The 19090-nt window shown below is 41.4% G+C and overlaps 1 long non-coding RNA gene across 1 annotated transcript; it reads right to left on the bottom strand.

Annotated features, from left to right (window-relative positions):
• Positions 1-13765: 13765 nt before the first annotated feature.
• LOC308585832 lies at positions 13766-15793 on the bottom strand. Its single transcript, XR_014007605.1, has 3 exons — positions 15671-15793; positions 15107-15233; positions 13766-13886 (listed from the first exon to the last, which is right to left on the bottom strand). It is a non-coding gene; the product is annotated as an uncharacterized lncRNA (long non-coding RNA).
• Positions 15794-19090: the final 3297 nt, after the last annotated feature.

Below are 19090 nucleotides of genomic sequence, written 5' to 3'. Positions count from 1 at the left end.
CAACATGCAAATCCCAATAAGGCTAACATTCTAAATAAGCACCACCCCACCCTGATACACTGAAAGCTGACCCAACTTACAGGATTTCTAGAGCATTCTCTCTCCTTTGCACCAGTTAATGAGCCCTAGGACTGAGAATCAATAAAAGAGGAATGCAAGGAGATAAACTGTGAATTAATAACCAGCCGTTAAACTAGGTCCCTTCTGCTTCTGCTCCTTCAGCTCCAAGGACATTTTAGCAGCAAGTAGACAAAAGGGCATTGCTTTTATAATCCTTGAATGTGGCTTCCAGGATGACAATTTTTGTTTTAAATTGACATGGTAGTAACCTGGTAGCCCTGTTCAGCAGAGGCTGTACACTATCTAATCTGCCATGCAGTTGTGCATGATTTGGTCCCCACTGAAAGGCAAAGGCAGCTCACTCACTCCAGCCACTATTTAAAAAGAAGCAAAAGAAGCAAGAGCGAAACAAGACAGCAGGAAGACTGGGGAACCTCACAAGTGGTGTTGGTTTCACAAGGGCTTCTTTAGACTGGCAGCAGTGGTGGAAGGAAAGCCTTGACTATTTTAATGATGATTTTATGCTCTTTAAATAAACAAATGTAACTGGGATGAAATAGCACACACATTGTGAAATCTCCCTCACACAAACTATGGAGCTCCTTTGATGAAGGGTGGGGTGCAAACTTCATCACCTCATATTTCTATTGATTCTCCTCTTTTCAGTTCAATGCTGCTTCAAGACAGCCATAATCCACATTAACGTTTAAAGCATTTGAATCATGGAGCTGTAGGCTTGGAAAGGGTCCTCAAAGCTCATCTAAACCAACGCCTGTCAATGCAGGAAACCCACAACTCCCTCATGCTTGACAGGTGGACATCCAGCCTCTGTTTCGAGATCTCAAATGAAGGAGAGCCTGTCACCTTCGTAGGCAGTCAGTTGCATAGTTCTTCCCAGCTTTTAGTCTAAATCCTTCTAATTTAAACCCTGGTGCTCACTCTGAAGCGTGCCCTATTGTGTTCATTGAGGCTTATTCCCAAGAAAGACTGTAGCTTGGGAAGCGCTTAGCTTTGGCTAGGTTGAGCTCTACCAAAGTAATTATTCATTGCCAATTAAGTAGCATCTGAGCACTTCAGATATTACAGATGAACAATCCTATTAAATCTGCCATGAAAGCGCACAAGAGGCATATATAGTTGATAATTGGTAAAATAGTTTTCCCCATCTTTATTTTCTACAAACATAAAATCTTAAACCATGAAGTATTGAGATCAGGCTCAGCTGAGAGCCCAGTGAACAATGGAAAAATGTTTCTCAATCATTCTTTTAGATTCCCATGGAGGTTTGCCAATGTGTTTTGCTCAGCTCTTCCTCTCCCCCCTTCAGCAATTGAATAAAATAATTATTCTCATGTGAGTCTCTGCATTAATATTATGAAAAATCATTTTATACTCTAATATGGCTATGCTCAAATTGCCTATCCAGACTAGGGGTTCAAATACAGTACCTGGCTGATGTCTTAAAATAGTAATGTTAACTAGATGCAGAAGCATTCAAATAAATTAGACTCTAGAAACTATAAAACCAGTAGAAACATCCACGTTTCTACTTACAATATACTCGGGATGTAACTGAATCATTGCTGTTTCACAATTAAGTGCCTTAGGGTGCAATAGCCAAATCACTGCACATGCAGAAGTTCAGAGCCCATGAAGTTATGGGAATGTCGCAAAGGCACTATAACAAGTATTTAGGGCTTTGGGCCTCAGGCTGAACTATTCTCAAGGCAGTCAAAGAAGGCACAATTTATTTATTTAATTTGCTGCTGCAAGATATGGTGCCGCTGACCCAGATGGCTTAAAAGGGGAACCAACTGCTATTAGTAATGATAATTAAATGGATATTTCATGATCTGAGGCAGTGTACCTCTGAACACCAGTTGCTGGAGGAGGGACACAGCCTTAATGCCTTGTTTGTGGGCTTCCCAGAGACCACTGTTGGGGAAAGAATGTTAGATGAGATGCTAGACCTTTTATCGTCTGATCCAGCAAGACTCTTCTGTCTTAAGTGCCACATATCCTGAATGGATCCATCATTAAACTAAATCTGGCGTGGCCATGTTACCTGGCACCTGAGAGCCCTGCTGAAAGATCTCATATCAATATAATAATTCTCCCTTTATACGTTGTGCATCATGTCCCAACAGCGTCCAAGCAATGTTTGCTCCATACCTTATTTAGCTCTTAATGCCTGGCACCAGCTTTTGTTTAAAGAGCTTGACCAGCTGTGACGGGGGAGGGATTGACTGGGAAGGGAAGCTTGTGGGCCCCACACCACTGTTTGAAGAATGATCTGGTTCCTTGCTACAAAGAACACGGTTCCTTTGTGCTAAGTGCAATATGGCATCTGTCAAATGTGCGTGCAGGGCACAGCTCTGCCATGCTAGAATTAATTTAGAGCTTCCTAATGTGAGTTTGTCCTGCTTTCTTTCCACCAAATTCTCTGTTATCTTCTCTCTGTTGCTCCTTTTTTCACAGTGTGGCTAAGCAGTGCTAATGTGCCCAGGGAACTGCAAAGCCACCTACTTTGTTGGTATCTTTGCCAACATGATGAATCATAGAACAGTAGAGTTGGAAGGGACCTCTAGAGACTTCTAGTCTGACCCCCTACAATGCAGGAATCTCAACTAAGGAATCCATGGCAGATGGCCTTCCATCATCTTCTTAAAAACCTCAAACGAAGGAGAGTCCACAAAAGTTCTACCTGACATTTAGTAGAAAGCTCCTTTCTTGTAACTTGAATCCATTGGATTATGTCCCATCCTCCGGAGCAGGAGAAAAAACTAGCTTGCTCTGTCTTCCACGTGACAGTCCTTTAGATATTTGAAGATGTCTATCATATCTCCTCTCAGTCGCCTCTTATCCAGGCTAAAAATACTGAACTCAAACTAGGAGTTGAGCACTGTCTCAGGCTGACTGCTCTGCAATGGGGAACAAGAGCAAATAGGTCAGTTTCCTGGGTTCTTGCAAGCCTACATACCTTAATTCTCTTACTGAATATCAGAAGAGCTGGATGATTTTAAAAATAGTATCACTGCATGTGTTCAAAAAATAGGATGAGTTTTGCATTTTATTCTGCCCATTCGAAAGCATGTTGGGATGCATTGAAAGGGTTAGGAAAGAACTCATCTTTAGAGTTCCCTCTTGTGGATATTCTGTGTACAGAAAAATTCCACAGTGGATTTAAAGAATATTTCTCAAAATGCAGTCCTGTATACTGTCAAGCTTAAAGTTGCAAAAGCTGTTTCTTAGATCATATAAACTCCAGGATGTTGTGGAGAAAATACCAATCTAAGCTAGCACATATTAACATTAATATTTGCTTTAGAACACATTTTTATTCTATAAATAAATATTTATTCTATAAATAGAAGCCTCATGAAGAAACATAATATCAATTTATTTGTTCTTCTGTCCAGTAAGTATTCATTAGTCTTGCTGAATAACCAGGGTCATAACCATGCCAGCTCCTTCCCTAAATTTTCAGTTATCATTTGAAAACAAAAGCATAATGGCACAAATTGATGCCTCCTCACTTGAGAGGCAGTGTGGTTTGGTGATTAGAGTGCCAGGCTAGGGCTGAGAAAATGTGATTATTACTCTTTTTTATGTGCTAAAATACATAACACAGGGCATCCCTAAGTAAATTAGATCCCTACTCAGCTATGAAACTCACCTTGGACCAATCACTATCTCTCGGGCTAACCTACATCACAGGGTTGTTGCAAGGATAAGAGAGTGGGCAGGATATAAATATAATAAATAAAAATATGCACAAAGTGCTGCCTGCACCCCACTCCCCGCACATGGCGATATTGATCTCCTTTACCTAATATGACCTCAGCCAGAGGAAGTACGTGGTGTAGCGGTGCCAACTTGAATAAAATATTGAGGGGGCCAGGTAAGCCCCGACTTGCATTATCAATCACGAGACACAGTACACACACATCATTTGAATGGTAATGCCCACTAACTTGGGGGAGGGCTCAAATATTTTATTGTGGGCTCTAGGAGTTGGCTGCTATGACCTGGTGCAAATCAACACTCCAATGGAAGGTTAAGTTAAAGGTAAAAGGACCCCTGACCATTAGGACCAGTTGTGACCGACTCTGGGGTTGCGGCACTCATCTCGCTTTATTGGCTGAGGGAGCCGGCGTACAGCTTCCGGGTCATGTGGCCAGCATGACTAAGCCGCTTCTGGCGAACCAGAGGAGCGCACGGAACTGCCGTTTACCTTCCCATTTTGACATGCTTTCGAACTGCCAGATTGGCAGGAGCAGGGACCGAGCAACGGGAGCTCACTCCGTCGCGGGGATTTGAACCGTCGACCTTCTGATCGGCAAGTCCTAGGCTCTGTGGTTTAACCCACAGCGCCACCCGTGTCCCAACGGAAGGTTAGAGCATACCAAATTAAGCTTAAGCCACCTGACCGCCTGTGGTACAGTGGATGCTTCTGTACTTACACAGACCTACAACATGAGCAATGTGAGCACATCATCCGGGTAAACAAGGTGGTAATCCTGCTGATTGGTCGTGTGGACAGGTGCCGTACGCGTTACGAGACAATTTTAAAGCAGAGCTAACCAGATGCAGTAAGTGCCGTTGAGGTCACTGGCCACCCCAGAGAAAACACATAATGTCATCTCAGGGAAACACCTCCCGGCCATGGGAGAACTCAGTAAAGAGAAACACGATAAAAGAAGCTTAGGTTGTTTTGAAATCCAATTAGGAAATTAAACCGAGAGGAACGTGTTTGGAGAAAATCCAAATGCTGCAGCAGGACAATACCTTTATTAGGACCAGCTGAAATGTCACCAAGTGGTGAGCATGATTTCAAGTGCTCCAGAACTGTTCTTCAGGTTGGCTGTGTATGTGATAAAATCTAGTCATGGTGCTGATGCCCCAACATTTGTAGACATTGTGGCTGGTGTTTCCTATCTACCCCTTTGCCCCACCCTTTACCTGTATTTTGAAATCCAGCCTAAAGAGAAATCTTGCACACTACTCTGTGACATTTCAGTTTTAAAAATATTGCTCTGCTATAGCTTTTGGGATCCCCCCCCCCACAATTTGGCAACATGTTATATTTGGAGAAGTTACTTAATGGCATTTGGGGGAGAAACCATTTCACCCAGAGGAGTGAAAAGGGATAACACTGAACCATCAAATCCCAGTCACTGAATGACTGCCCGTGGTTGCTAGAAGCTATCAATTATCTGAGCAAATATACCGGTAATTTATCAACCTATTTGCTTGTATACTGCCCTTTGTCATATTTGATCTCATCCTCCGTTACACTGTGAAATCACATCACCATGAAAACAACAGCCTAGATGGTACTGTTCAGGAAAGTTGATCAAAAATAAAATGAATTCGAACACAGTTCAAGAAGGCAGGAATGCCTTAAAAGAGAAGCTAATGCAAAAGCCATAATAAAATTTAATACTTCAGGTGCATCCATAAAGATTTCAACCCATGCACCATCACAGAAAAGGCTGGTGCCCTTAACATAGCAGTGGCAAATAAATGTTCTGTAGTTAATATATAAGGCTAGATGGTGATTGTGGCAATAGACCACAACCCATTTTTTACAAAGGCAATGAACAAACGGCAAGTTAAGAATAAGCTGCAATTGTAGAATTGGGTTGCAACATGCGCTAAATAAATTTATGTATACCGCAGTGGCATTACCATAGCAGTAATTTGCCATGTGAAGTCAGAAAAGGCCTTAGAAAGTGAAACAAAAGCGTATGCAGATTTAATTGCCCAGGCATTTCCATTAGCTAACACAAATGCAGCAGATAAAAGCAGACACAAGGAAAGATGAATCACTAAGAGACCTGAAAGAAACAGCAGTTAAAGAGGGTGATCAGAAACCCAAAAGTAGCTGTAGTTTAAAGCCCAAGATACTCCTAGAGTATCACCATGTGATAACTAGGAGAAATTTTTGAGCATAGCTAGCAGGGTAGGGATAGAGCAATTAGGCTGATAAACCATGAAAGTCAGCTGCACCGCAATCCCTCACACACTTAACTGACTTACTAACTGAGTAGACACACATAAGATTGGACTGCCTGGCCCTGACATGAAAAGTAGGAAAGAAAAATACAAAAGGAAGGAAGAAGTCTGATAAACAAAATAATGGTCATGATGTTTCAACATAGTAGCAGTCCTTTCTCTTATTTCAGATTTGAACTAAGCCAGAAGGTGGAGCCACTGAAATTATACCCAGGTGCAGCAGTAAATAATGCAATTAGGTAATAACCTAATTTGGAAGAGAAGCTTGTAGGACTCTGCAAAATGCCATATACATGGATGGTGCCATATTATGACTTTTTCTGAATCAAACTGGAGTGTGGGGCAGATTTTGCAAATCTGGGGTAATTTGGGTGGGGCATTCAAAAGGTACAGAAGGCAATTAAAAACTCACAGATATTTAAAAGTCATATTTTATGGTGCATCACCATACAGATTATTACATAGTAAAAGAGCTGATGTAAAAAAAAGAGTGTAAACAATGCGCTTTCACATAAAAAATGGTAGCAAGGTAGCAGCAGATCAGGGCAACAATGGGTGTGAAAAATGTGAACGAGTGGGAGGGAGGGGGTTTTCACAGATGTTTTTGAACCCCATGTAATGACAATTTTTGCATTTAAAAATCGATCACCAGAAAAATGCATCATAACAATAATTATTATTAAGGGATGGCAAGATATAAACTTGGAACCCAAAGTATACTTTATACCTGCAGAATGATATTATTATTATTATTATTATTATTATTATTATTATTATTATTATTATTATTCCTACTAGCCTGCACATTGCACAACTCTGCAATAAGTTTTGACTACCATACTGAAAATATGTGCAATTTCAGAAAATTTCATGAGTAGTAATGACTCACTGTTTTAAGTACTGTAGTCAATTGAAGCTTAGTAATTGAGATATGGCTACAATCCCCCCCCCCATAAGGGCTGAATGTTGGTCGTGGATAGGACTGAAGCCATTGGTAGACAGAGCCACTCCTCTTCCCTCTAGGCCACCCTGTTTTCTCTCTTTCTCTTCACCCCCTATTCACCCCCACTCAGCATACTGCCAGGAGAGAGACATATCACTCTTTCCAGAGGTCTGAATTGATAGTTTACTTGCAGTTTAGACCAAGGGTTGCATGGAATTAGTCAGATGGCTGCAGGTTGTGAACCCCTGCATTAGGCACTTAACATAAATGGAAGCAGTTGGGGATGTTTTAAGAGAATATAAATTTTTTAAAAAATATTTAGAATGTGAGAGACCTGATGTTGAAAACATTTAACTTGTTTGTTTAATACACCTCCAGCTTACCTAGGAACACCTCTGAAACATAGCTGGTTGTCTGCAAAGCTGCTAATAGGAAGGGGGGGGTGAAATTCACTTCATCTCCTGTCAGTATTGATTTGCTAAAGAATCATAGCAATAGAAACACATGCCGCAGTAGAAGTAAATGCAGTAAGAGGAATAAATATGAGTATGAAACAAGATTGTAACATGGGATTTTTTTCGGAGGAATTGTGTCTTGTCATAGTAGAAACCAGACTAGAACTATTAAGGAACAGCTGAATCTATAATAGTATTTTTTATTTTATTTTGGGGGGACAAACACAGAAGACTTCATCCAATGGAATAACTACCGTAATTTCTCTGGGTGGGATTCTACACTTCCCACAGAGGAAAAAGGGTTCTAGAGGGAACTTAGGAAACAGAAATGTGCGAGAAAGTGAAAGTATGGGAAGGCAATTGGGTAATCTACTCCTCCTTTCTCCATTTCCCCTCTCCTTCTTTATCATTCACCCGCCAAGCTCCGAGTGTGAAGGTAGAGCTGCTGAGATCCTGGCCTATCCTTTCCCATTCACAGAACATTCTGTTTCTCAATCACCACTCCTCCTGAAACACCAGGTGGCACAGAGAGCAGGTAATTCTTCACTGAACACTTCCACATGATTTGATTAGGAATCTGGGTACCATCTCTTGTGTTCATTCCCACTCCCAGACAGCAACGAGGTAACTGCCTTTTTTATTTTTGAAGTGGTGTTGGATTGTAACTCCCATCAGCCGCAACCAGCATGGCCAATGGTCTGGGATGATGAGAGCTGTATGCCTACAACATCTGGCTACCTTTGCTCTCAGTCAAAGGCATGGATTAACAGTGCAAATTGACACACAGAGAGACCATGCATGTGAGGGGCATTAGTTTCTGGGTGAACCATAGTTATGGCTCTCGAAGTGTGAAACGAGTCTCTCTTTGAAATATTGAGAGGTGCTAGAAGAAGGTACAAATTTTGTACCTCCTGACCTTTTTCTCCCAGAAAACTATTCCAAATATTGCAGTGCTGTCCAGTACTGCTGTGTGTCTGGGTTCTCACTGAAGTAGTCAACCTGTTTCAGATGTAAAGGTAAAGGTACCCCTGACCATTAGGTCCAGTCGCGGACGACTCTGGGGTTGCGTGCTCATCTCGCTTTACTGGCCGAGTTAGCTGGCGTTTGTCCGCAGACAGTTTTTCCAGGTCATATGGCCAGCATGACTAAGCTGCTTCTGGCAAACCAGAGCAGCGCACGGAAACGCCATTTACCTTCCTGCTGGAGCGATACCTATTTATCAACTTGCACTTTGACGTGCTTTTGAACTGCTAGGTTGGCAGGAGCAGGGACCGAGCAACGGGAGCTCACCCCGTCGCAGGGATTTGAACTGCTTACCTTCTGGGCTCTGTGGTTTAGACCACAGCGCCACCCGCATCCCTTGTTTCAGGTGTATACTACTTCAAATTCAGTGGGTGGGAATGTCACGTGATAAAATGCTTCTCCATACAAAATGCCCCTGCACCAAATAAAACCAATGTTAGAGAGAAGGGTTCTAGACTAGTTTGACATTCTAGTTTTCCATGTGGAAGTATCTTTATGCTATCATTTATGTGGAGGAACATAATCCCTGACCCTGACCTTTGAAACGGTTCAAGCCCACTAGACTAAGAGACCTTTTGTTTTTCAGAGACACTTCACTTGTTTCATTCATTCACATTCATATTGAAACATGCTGATTAACTATTGTGAAGCCCTGATTCTATGTATTTGGATCTGATTGTTCCCGAGTATGAGCAGAATATAACAACTGAGATGTCATTCTTTTCTAAGTTCTTGATCTTGGTGAAGCTTGAGGAAATTTTGCTTCTCTTCCCTTGAGGAAGAGGAAATGATCAAGTTTGAGAAGAAAATTTGAGAACACCGTATCTGACATAATCATTTCCAAAGTGAAGCTTGTGAGACTATAACATCGCATTTCAGCTTGTGAGGACCATTAACCGATGGGGGGGAAAAAATCACAACCCTTCCCCCATGGGTTCTATCCAATATAGCACCAAGCTGAAGTCACTTAGCAGAAAACTTGTTCCAGTGGCAAAATGCTTTATCAGTGGAACATTGTGCAAGAACACTAATAGGCAGGTCGTTGTGACTTTGTTGCACAACAGAGTGCACCATCTGTTGCGCCACAAATGTCTGCTAGCACAACTTTTGCACCAGATTCCTCTGTTGCGTAATGTTAAAATTCACCCATTTGCTAGCATGAGAGCCCCTGTTCTGGGGTCAGAGAGCACCCATTACATTTCTTGATTTGATGCACAGGCAGAAAAATGAAGGAGCAGGAGAGAGTTGGGGGGGGGAATGATTCTGTCAATTATCACACACGGTAGACTGCGGTCCAATTTTGAAAGCACACTTTTGATGGTTGGTGATCTCAGCTGGAAAGGTTGCAAGTAGCTTTGGATTAAATTCTCTTATGAGTGTGCATCTCTGTGATGTATGATTACAATGTATTTTTAATTAAGGTTATCACAATGGGATCTTAGCAGACGTGGCTACATTTTATATTCCAGAATCATTGCAAGAAATCGTATTAAGCTGCAGCACAGCAAGCCAAGCAGTCTCGTTTGCTGAGCGAAATGTCATCCAAAGTCACCACCTCCGGTTTATTTTCTATTACCTTATCTCTCCCACCATGTTTTCCCACTGCCACCTTCTTAAGCAGGAAGTAATGTTACTGTACAGATAGTGCCAACTATTATTTATCTACCTTCAGCCAGTAGAGAATCCAAACACACACGGCAAGTGAGCAAATTTTAACAATATTTTTAATTGTTGCACAATTCACTCACTACATCCTACAATATGCAGTTACATAGCTGCTATTGTAATGCTTCAGATAATGCTCTTTGCAATGAGTTGTCTTTCCTTTCATAACACCACAGCTTCAAAGTTGGCCTGTGCTTCACGCCAGAAGAGCGCTGGCATCTGAGATATTGCTCAGTCTCCTTGTGTAGTGATTGCTGCAATGATTGCTGTAATGTAGAGGCACTTTCTTACAGCAAACAAAGGGATGAGAGTTGAGAGGTGATTCTTGGGGGTTTGTGTAGCGGAGCTGAGAGAGGAGATTCAACAGAATCTCTTGGGGAGCCATATATTTGGCAAAACAGTGGTACCTCGGGTTACAGATGCTTCAGGTTACAGACTCCGCTAACCCAGAAATATTACTTTGGGTTAAGAACTTTGCCTCAGGATGAGAACAGAAATTGTGCAGTGGCGGTGTGGCGGTGGCAGGAGGCCTCATTAGCTAAAGTGGTACCTCAGGTTAAGAACAGTTTCAGGTTAAGAACGGACCTCCAGAACGAATTAAGTTCTTAATCCGAGGTTCCACTGTAAAATGTTATATTAATTTGTTCAGTGTGACCTTTATGTTAGCAAACCTCCAAGTTAGTACATTCTGCATGTTCAACTGGGTGCAGAAATTTTATGAGATCATCTGCTTTCTGTTGGAGAGACACATTTGGAAGAGAGATTCCTACTCTCCAATGGCAATTCATCCAAGCATATCAAAATTTGCTTAGATTTTACATCTGCCCTCATCCACCTTAAACAAATATTCTCCATGGAAATACTTAGGCTAGAATAAATCACAGACATTTAGCTTTCCAAATAAGTGATTTTTTCCAGAAGTTACAGCAAACGAGTCTCCATCTGCTGGCAGTAAAACAAATATGAAAAAAGGTTCCAAACAACTTAAAAAGAAATAACTTGGTTTCCTTACAAGAAAGATCATGCACTCTTTGGGTTAGCATATATGCAAGCTATAAAATCTCTTTTAGAGAGATTCAGTTCACTTGCAGGGAGCCATGGCTGCATGGCTTCTTGCTTGTTTGTTCTAGAAAGCATGAAGGTTGGGAAAGGGTTGAGGGTAGAGGCTGTGGAGAGCCTGCTAAGCTGAACTTCAATTTCCATCAGTCCCAGGAAGCAATGGCCAGGGATAATGGGAGCTCTGAAATGAATTAAGTTCTTAACCAGAGGTACCACTGTATGTATACTAGGACAAATGTGCACCGAAATGCCTGTTTTCAATGGGTCTTTTTTTGTTTTTTTGTTTAAATGCAAACTGATGTGGAAATGTGAACTTTAGACTGGAAAAATGAGAAGCTGAGAGAAACTGAAACTGACAGATTGATTGATTCATCCATCCCTACTTTTGAGGAGACATATCTAGAATTGCACTGTTTCAGAGTACCAAAAATTGCTGGGGTGGATCTTGACCCAGTTAATACTTGCTATTTAAGGGTGAAATAAGGGTTTCAGAATGAGACAGGTTTAACAGTGGTTAAGAAAGTCAAATACTTGGGGATTAACATGACAGCAAAAAATGGGAATTTATTTAAAGACAACTATGAAAAATGCTGGGTTGAAGTGAAAAAAGATTTAGAAATTTGGTCAAATTTGAAGCTTTCACTGCTAGGCCGTATTGCTGCGATAAAAATGAATGTATTGCCTAGAATGTTGTTTTTGTTTCAAACATTGCAAATTGTGGACAAAATGGACTGTTTCAAGAAGTGGCAGAGAGATATTTCTAGATTTGTCTGGCAGGGCAAGAAGTCTAGAATAAAATTTAAAATACTAACAGATGCAAAGGAAAGAGGTGGATTTGCCCTGCCAGACTTGAAACTTTACTATGAATCAGCAGCTTTTTGCTGGTTGAAAGAATGGCTGCTTCTTGAAAACGCAGACATTTTGGATTTAGAAGGTTCTAACAACGTATTTGGATGGCATGCATATTTGTGGTATGATAAGGTCAAAGCGCATAAAGCATTTAAAAACCATATTGTCAGGAAAGCACTGTTTAATGTCTGGATAAGATATAAGGACATATTGGAAAATAAAACTCCAAGGTGGCTGTCACCAATGGAAGCGACAGCTCAGAAAAAACTCAATATGGAGGTCAAATGGCCTAAATATTGGGAAATTTTGGAACAAGATGGAGATAGGTTGAAATTGCAGAGTTTTGAAAAACTAAAAAACAAAGTGCGAGACTGGCTTCATTATTATCAGATAATGGAGGCATACAATTTGGACAAGAAAATCGGCTACCAGGTGGAAAAATCAAAATTAGAAACAGAATTGTTAGAACCCAAAAAGATTTTGTCAAATATGTATAACCTGCTGTTGAAATGGAATACTCAGGATGAAAAGGTGAAATCTGCTATGATTAAATGGGCACAAGATGTTGGACATAACATAATGATGGCTGACTGGGAACAGTTATGGACCACAGGTATGAATTTTACGGAATGTAATGCCTTAAGGGAGAATATTATGAAAATGATATACAGGTGGTACATGACCCCAGTCAAGCTTGCAAAAATCTACCATTTGCCCGATAATAAATGTTGGAAATGTAAGGAAACTGAAGGTACATTCTTTCACCTATGGTGGACGTGCCCAAGGATTAAGGCTTTCTGGGAGATGATTTATAATGAATTAAAAAAGGTATTTAAATATACCTTCTTGAAGAAACCAGCGGCCTTTCTTCTGGGCATAGTCGGCCAATCAGTGTTAAAGAAGGACAGAACTTTCTTTATGTATGCTACAACAGCAGCAAGAATACTTATTGCAAAGTATTGGAAGACACAAGATCTACCCACTCTGGAAGAATGACAGATGAAACTGATGGATTATATGGAATTGGCGGAAATGACTGGCAGAATCCGGGACCAGGGAGAAGAGTCGGTGGAAGAAGATTGGAAGAAATTTAAAGACTATTTACAGAAATATTGTAAAATTAATGAATGTTAGAATGATGTTGGATTGAAGTTAAGGGGTTTCTAGCTGTAATGGTATAAAAGAATATGAAAAAATTGGATTCTTAACAGGTAAATTTAGGTTACAATATATCAAGATTAAAGATCAGGATAAAATAAGGAGGGAAAGGAATTGCTGAACTAATAAATTGAACTGGAATACAAAAAGGGGAGGTATGAGGAGGTCCGGGAAACAAAGGGAGGGAGAGAATCGTTAAAAGAAGTCTCAGCTTTACAGTGCTGCATTATTTGCTGTATCAGACATGGGCTTAATGTAATAATATGCTCTGCAAGATAGATTAATTTCTCCGTCTAGGTGTTTTTGAAGTATTCACAGCTGCCTGACACCAAAAATCGGTTCTGAGGGAGAAAGGTGGCATGTGGGGCAGCAATATTTGTTCCACCTCAAATGATCTGAATACTCGTCAATTTCTAGAAGAATTGACCTATTTGAGCTTTTATTTGGCTGGCCTATCATTGCCCCTGAATTGTTTGGTTTCATTTTGCATATCTGTTTTGTTCTTCAAATTTTGTTCCCCAAATGGTGCCTCAAAGTTATTGACAGTCAGGGTTTATTCCTGTCATGACTTTCTTCCTGAACCAGGTGAGTTACCTGTGAACATAGGAAGCTGCCTTCTTATGGGGTCTGACCATTGTAACTCGTACTTGTTACTCCTAGAATCATAGAATTGTAGAGTTGAAAGGGACCTGAGGGTCATCTAGTCCAACCCCCTGCAATGAAGGAATGGTTAGTAGCACTTCTCCAAGGTTGTCCAAATGCAAATCTTGAAGTTTGCTTGCCTGCTTTTTTTTCAAAAGATTGTGTGAATCTGCTTCCTGAGATTCTTAAACTCAGATTTTGGCCAAGCACTTTCTGCATGGGAAGCTTGATCTCTCCACCTTTGTGCCATTGGAGCTCCCCCACTGCCAGAGGCTTCTGTAATAAATGAACTCTGGAAGCCATCCTCAACCCATTTTGAACTTGGGAGAGTTCATTATTCTTCTGAGCCTGCTGTCAGTCCATTACTCCTCAAAGCTGCATTGGGGGTGGGGTGGGGGACAACACGAGCCAGTACAAAACAACAGCAACAACAAATGCTTAGAGCTATCACTTGATTAAAGAACTCTCAGTCAATCAAGTGTATGAGTTCACAGTGAAATTATATGTGCCCAGTTCCTTGGGAGTAAGTGGCACGACTTAACCCAATGGGACTTCTAGATAAACATGCCAAGTCAGTGACTCAGTTAGTTATATTTGCACATACCAAAACAATTGTTCTGAAGCAAGAAGCATCCTTTGTGTTTAGTGTTTGTTTGTTTCCTTTCCTTTCCTACCTTTCCAGGCCCCCTTTCTTCCAAGGAGCTCAAACTGGTGTACAAAGTTCTCTCCACAACTCCCCCTCCATTTTTATTCTCACAACTAGGGGTTTTTCCCCCAGTCGGAGCTCACCAGGAGACAATGCCTGGCTAAGAGACAATGCCTGGCTAAGGTAACCCAGTGAGCTCCATGGCTCAGTGGTGAACCCTGGTCTCCCAGGTCCTAATGTGTATGCTGGAACAGGTATCATCTTCCAAATGGCATTTCCTTTCATGTAAGAGAGGAGGAGAAGGTTTATTTTAAGATGGTCCTTGGTGCCTGCACTTTTTCCTAGTACTTATTAGCAGCCCCCTGTAATCGCATATGTCAGTCTGATTTTTTCCTGTATTATTACTGCAGATCAGTCAGGTAGGCATAACTTGATATAAAATACGCCCCTCAATGAACTGTTTTCACCCTGGTACAATTCCTTATCTCAAACGAGTCCAGGAAGGCATTGGTAAATATTCTGAGCTCTTAATACTTAATGTAAAGATCAGCACACTAATCCTAGGTTATCAGCAAACTTAATTTTCACCTCCTGCTGGGGTTCTGCAGAGACAATAGTATCTTCCTCTTAAAAAACAACAACCCCAGGATTCAGGAAACATACAGTCAACCAGTTTCCTCATTTCTCAGTAGGGCCATGTCCTTTTTGCTGTCAGCTAGGAAAGGTAAAGAAAATAGCAGATGGGAACTTGTAGGAAATAAACAATAAAAAAGGAATACAGTGGTAGCTCAGGTTAAGTACGGTACTTACTTCGTTCTGGAGGTCCATTCTTAACCTGAAACTGTTCTTAACCAGAAGCACCACTTTAGCTAATGGGGCCTCCTGCTGCCACTGCGCTGCCGGAGCACTATTTCTGTTCTCATCCTGAAGCAAAGTTCTTAACCTGAAGCACTATTTCTGGGTTAGCGGAATCTGTTGCCTGAAGCATATGTAGCCTGAAGCATATGTAACCTGAAGCGTATGTAACCTGAGGTACCACTGTAAAGGTATTATGAGAAATCACCTGTCTAAAAAAGACCCCCTCCAACAAGAACTCCAATTTTCCAATGGCTGGGTAGCTCTCAAAGCTCCACTGGAACCCCCTCTTTGCACCTCAATAATCTCACGAACCAACACTTCACTGGGCCACAGACCAAGGAATGGGTGAGAGAGAAGCTGTAGCCTTGCTGGTACAGGTTACTGATGAGGAGAGCATAACTCTCAAAGGAAAGGCACAGCAGGATTGTGCTTATGTAACAAAGGGCATTTGTGAGGTCACAACTAGTATTTCAGTCACATGTCACAGATCTGGCCCTTGAGCTACTTAGCAGGTGAGGTGGAATCCTCTCCCCAAGTTTGCCACCCCTGCTTTAGGGGCTCACCAGATCTCAAACATCTTCTAGGAAGACCTCTAGATTTTGTTTTGAGATGGCGTTTGTCCAGTACTGAAATACTACCCTCATCGCTGAAGCTAAAGCAGCTGCTTCAGTAGCAGTCCCTGTACTACAGGATCAACAAAATGTTTGCAAGGCTGATATTAGGTCACCTTTCCAGTATAGACTGAATACTGTACCAGCATAAGATTAAGAAATGGTGGAAGCAGCTAGATTCTGTTACACTGAAACCAGCAGCTAAGTGACATTCAGCAAGAGATTGGATTGCATTTTAATAAGCTACAAACAGCCGATAGAGTTGATCCTGTGGAAAATAACTCTTGAAGATTTTCCACTTTGATCATGGAAAGAGAGAATCAGCAAGAATGTCAGTAAATGGAAAACCTCTCTACATACTCAGGAAGAACTCCTTGACTTGTGATGTAACTTAACAGCTCTCTTGCAGAAAGGTAGAATAGTTTGGGAAAGCCACATAGGTTTTAATATGATGTCAAAACACTGCAATGGAGGGGAAATAGCAAGGAAAGTGTGGAAAGTTCTTCCACATGAGTCCCATTGAAATGAATGGGAACTACAAAGGAGCATACAGTAGTAAGTGCTGTTATTGTTCATTTCCTCAAGATTTGTCTTGCAGAAGAACTGCTTGTATTTGGTTACAATTAGAACACATCCACACCACAGATGTAAACTGGTTCCATAATAATTCCCTTTCCAGTGCAGAAACCTGGGAGCTATAACTTTGCACAGAAGGCTAAAGATCTCTAACAGAGCAGCCCCACCAAGCTACAGTTTTCAGGGGTTGGGGTTGGGGGGGAATCTTATACCACAGAGTGGTGTAAAATCAACATGATTTCATGGTGTAAATCTGTTTTTACCTACAGTTGTGTAAACATACCTGAAGATCGCTTTCCTGGAAGGTAGCACATTCTTGGGGCAGTCTTCCTCATGGCCGGTATCCTTGTGAGACTGCTGTGAATCAGGTGGTTGACCTGGTCAGCTGATCTTAGAACCCATTTGGATAGGCTTTGGGCATGGTCAGATGGTGAGAACTTAGGGCTGGGGTAGGAACTTAGGGTAGGGGTCCTGCCCTAACTACTGAACTTAAGCCTTCAAGTAGTATAGAAGAGAGATGCAATGCAGTATCTGGCTCCCATTCTGATGATGTACCGTATTTTTTGCACCATAACACTCACTTTTTTCCTCCTAGAAAGTAAGGGGAAATGCCTGCAGGTGGCGGGGGGGATCTGCTGCAGTCGTGAGCAGAGGATCCATGGTTCCCCTTCCTTCCCTCCTCCGTGGTTACAAAGCATGGTTCCACATGGATCCTCAGGATTTTTGCATTGGGCTACTCCAAACTCACTATCAGATCACATGTCTGTGGCCACAGCATGAACCACAAAAATCATATATCCACTATTTCGTTTAGAATATTTTTTTCTTGTTTTCCTCCTCTAAAAACTACGTGCGTGTTATGGTCTGGTGCGTGTTATAGAGCGAAAAATACGGTATGTATGCTTGGGAAGCAGTTAAGGCTCATCATCAAGGATTTCTCTGCAACAAATCAGCTCAAGAGGACTGGATACATATGGTGGCATTTATAGTAAATTCTGTTTGCAGGTTCAGTAAGTGGGAAGCAAGCATACCTGCAGATAGTATTTTTTGTTTAGTCGTTTAGTCATGTCTTCGTGACCCCATGGACCAGAGCACGCCAGGTACTCCTGTCTTCCACTGCCTCCCACAGTTTGGTCAAACTCATGCTGGTAGCTTCGAGAACACTGTCCAACCATCTCGTCCTCTGTCGTCCCCTTCTCCTTGTGCTCTCAATCTTTCCCAACATCAGGGTCTTTTCCAGGGAGTCTTCTCTTCTCATGAGGTGGCCAAAGTATTGGAGCCTCAGCTTCAGGATCTGTCCTTACAGTGAGCACTCAGGGCTGATTTCCTTAAGAATGGAGAGGTTTGAACTTCTTGCAGTCCATGGAACTCTCAAGAGTCTCCTCCAGCACCATAATTCAAAAGCAGATAGTATTAGCATCTGCCTAAATTAGCATTAGCTAATCAGCTTCAATCCTACCCCCTACAAACAGAACAAAACAGCAACACTCTGAGAAGTCATTTTGCCAGCCAGCTGTAGATGTTTAAATGTCTTTCTTTTTTAATGGCCAAATTAAAATAAAAACCTCTCTCCCCAATCCCCACTGTGACACACAAACGTCCAGGCAGCAGCCTTGTTTAAAATCAATTGTTAGATCGCTGTGCAGGTCATACCCAGCCACTCTTGAGTTGGTTGGCATCCATCTGTCTTGGGAAACAATGGAGGAGTGCACATTTAGAGGTGAAGTCGAACTGTTGGGAGGTTGATGTGCTTGCTGTGGCTGTAGAGACAGATACAGGAAAGATATGTTTTGTTGCAGCTGGGGCAGGTGAAGGTGTTTGGTTGTGCTAATGCAGATGCACTATGTTAACATTCATTGCTAGTGTCCAGAATGCCAAAAAAAACCCAGCACTGGCCCATGTCATTAAAAGTAGTTCACTAGATTGAGGGAAAAGGTAGCTCTTTCAAAATCACTCAACAGTTTCAGAATGTAAACATAGATTTGGTGTTTAATATTAAGGTCTATCAAAAAGACCGGCAGAGAGGATCTGAAAGATAATCCAGTGCCTCAGATGTGAGATCTCCAGGCTGATAATAGATTAAGACTGATGGACATTTTTGGGGGCTGAAACCGGGAAGGGGGGAGGAGTTTGGGAATCCAAAGGGTTCATAATTATAATTTATTTTGTTGTTTTCATTTTCTTATATTATTGCTATGTAAACTGGGAAATTCGTGGAAGGGAACCTTGGTCGACCTTAGAAAAAATGTTTTAAGAATATGAACTGAGGTATCAGTTCGATGATTAAGTTTGGATAAGGTAAAACTGGATTTTTCTTTTTTAAATGAACTAAACCAAATGAAAATAAGGTTACCAAAGATGAAGAAAGGGTTGAGAAACACGGCAAAATTAATAAATGTTAGAATGATGATGGTTTAGAAGCTAAGTGGTTTATAGCAGTAATGTTTAAGTTAAAAGAAAGGAATGGTTAAAACTAAATGAAATTAAGGGAGAGGACTTGCTGAATAAATATTTTGAAATTGGAATA

The sequence above is a fragment of the Podarcis bocagei genome (genome assembly GCF_964188305.1).
Source record: "Podarcis bocagei genome assembly, chromosome: 4".
Classification (NCBI taxonomy): domain Eukaryota; kingdom Metazoa; phylum Chordata; class Lepidosauria; order Squamata; family Lacertidae; genus Podarcis; species Podarcis bocagei.
The sequence above is the reverse complement of the archived record's forward strand: the minus strand, read 5'-3'. Positions and strand labels throughout refer to the sequence as shown.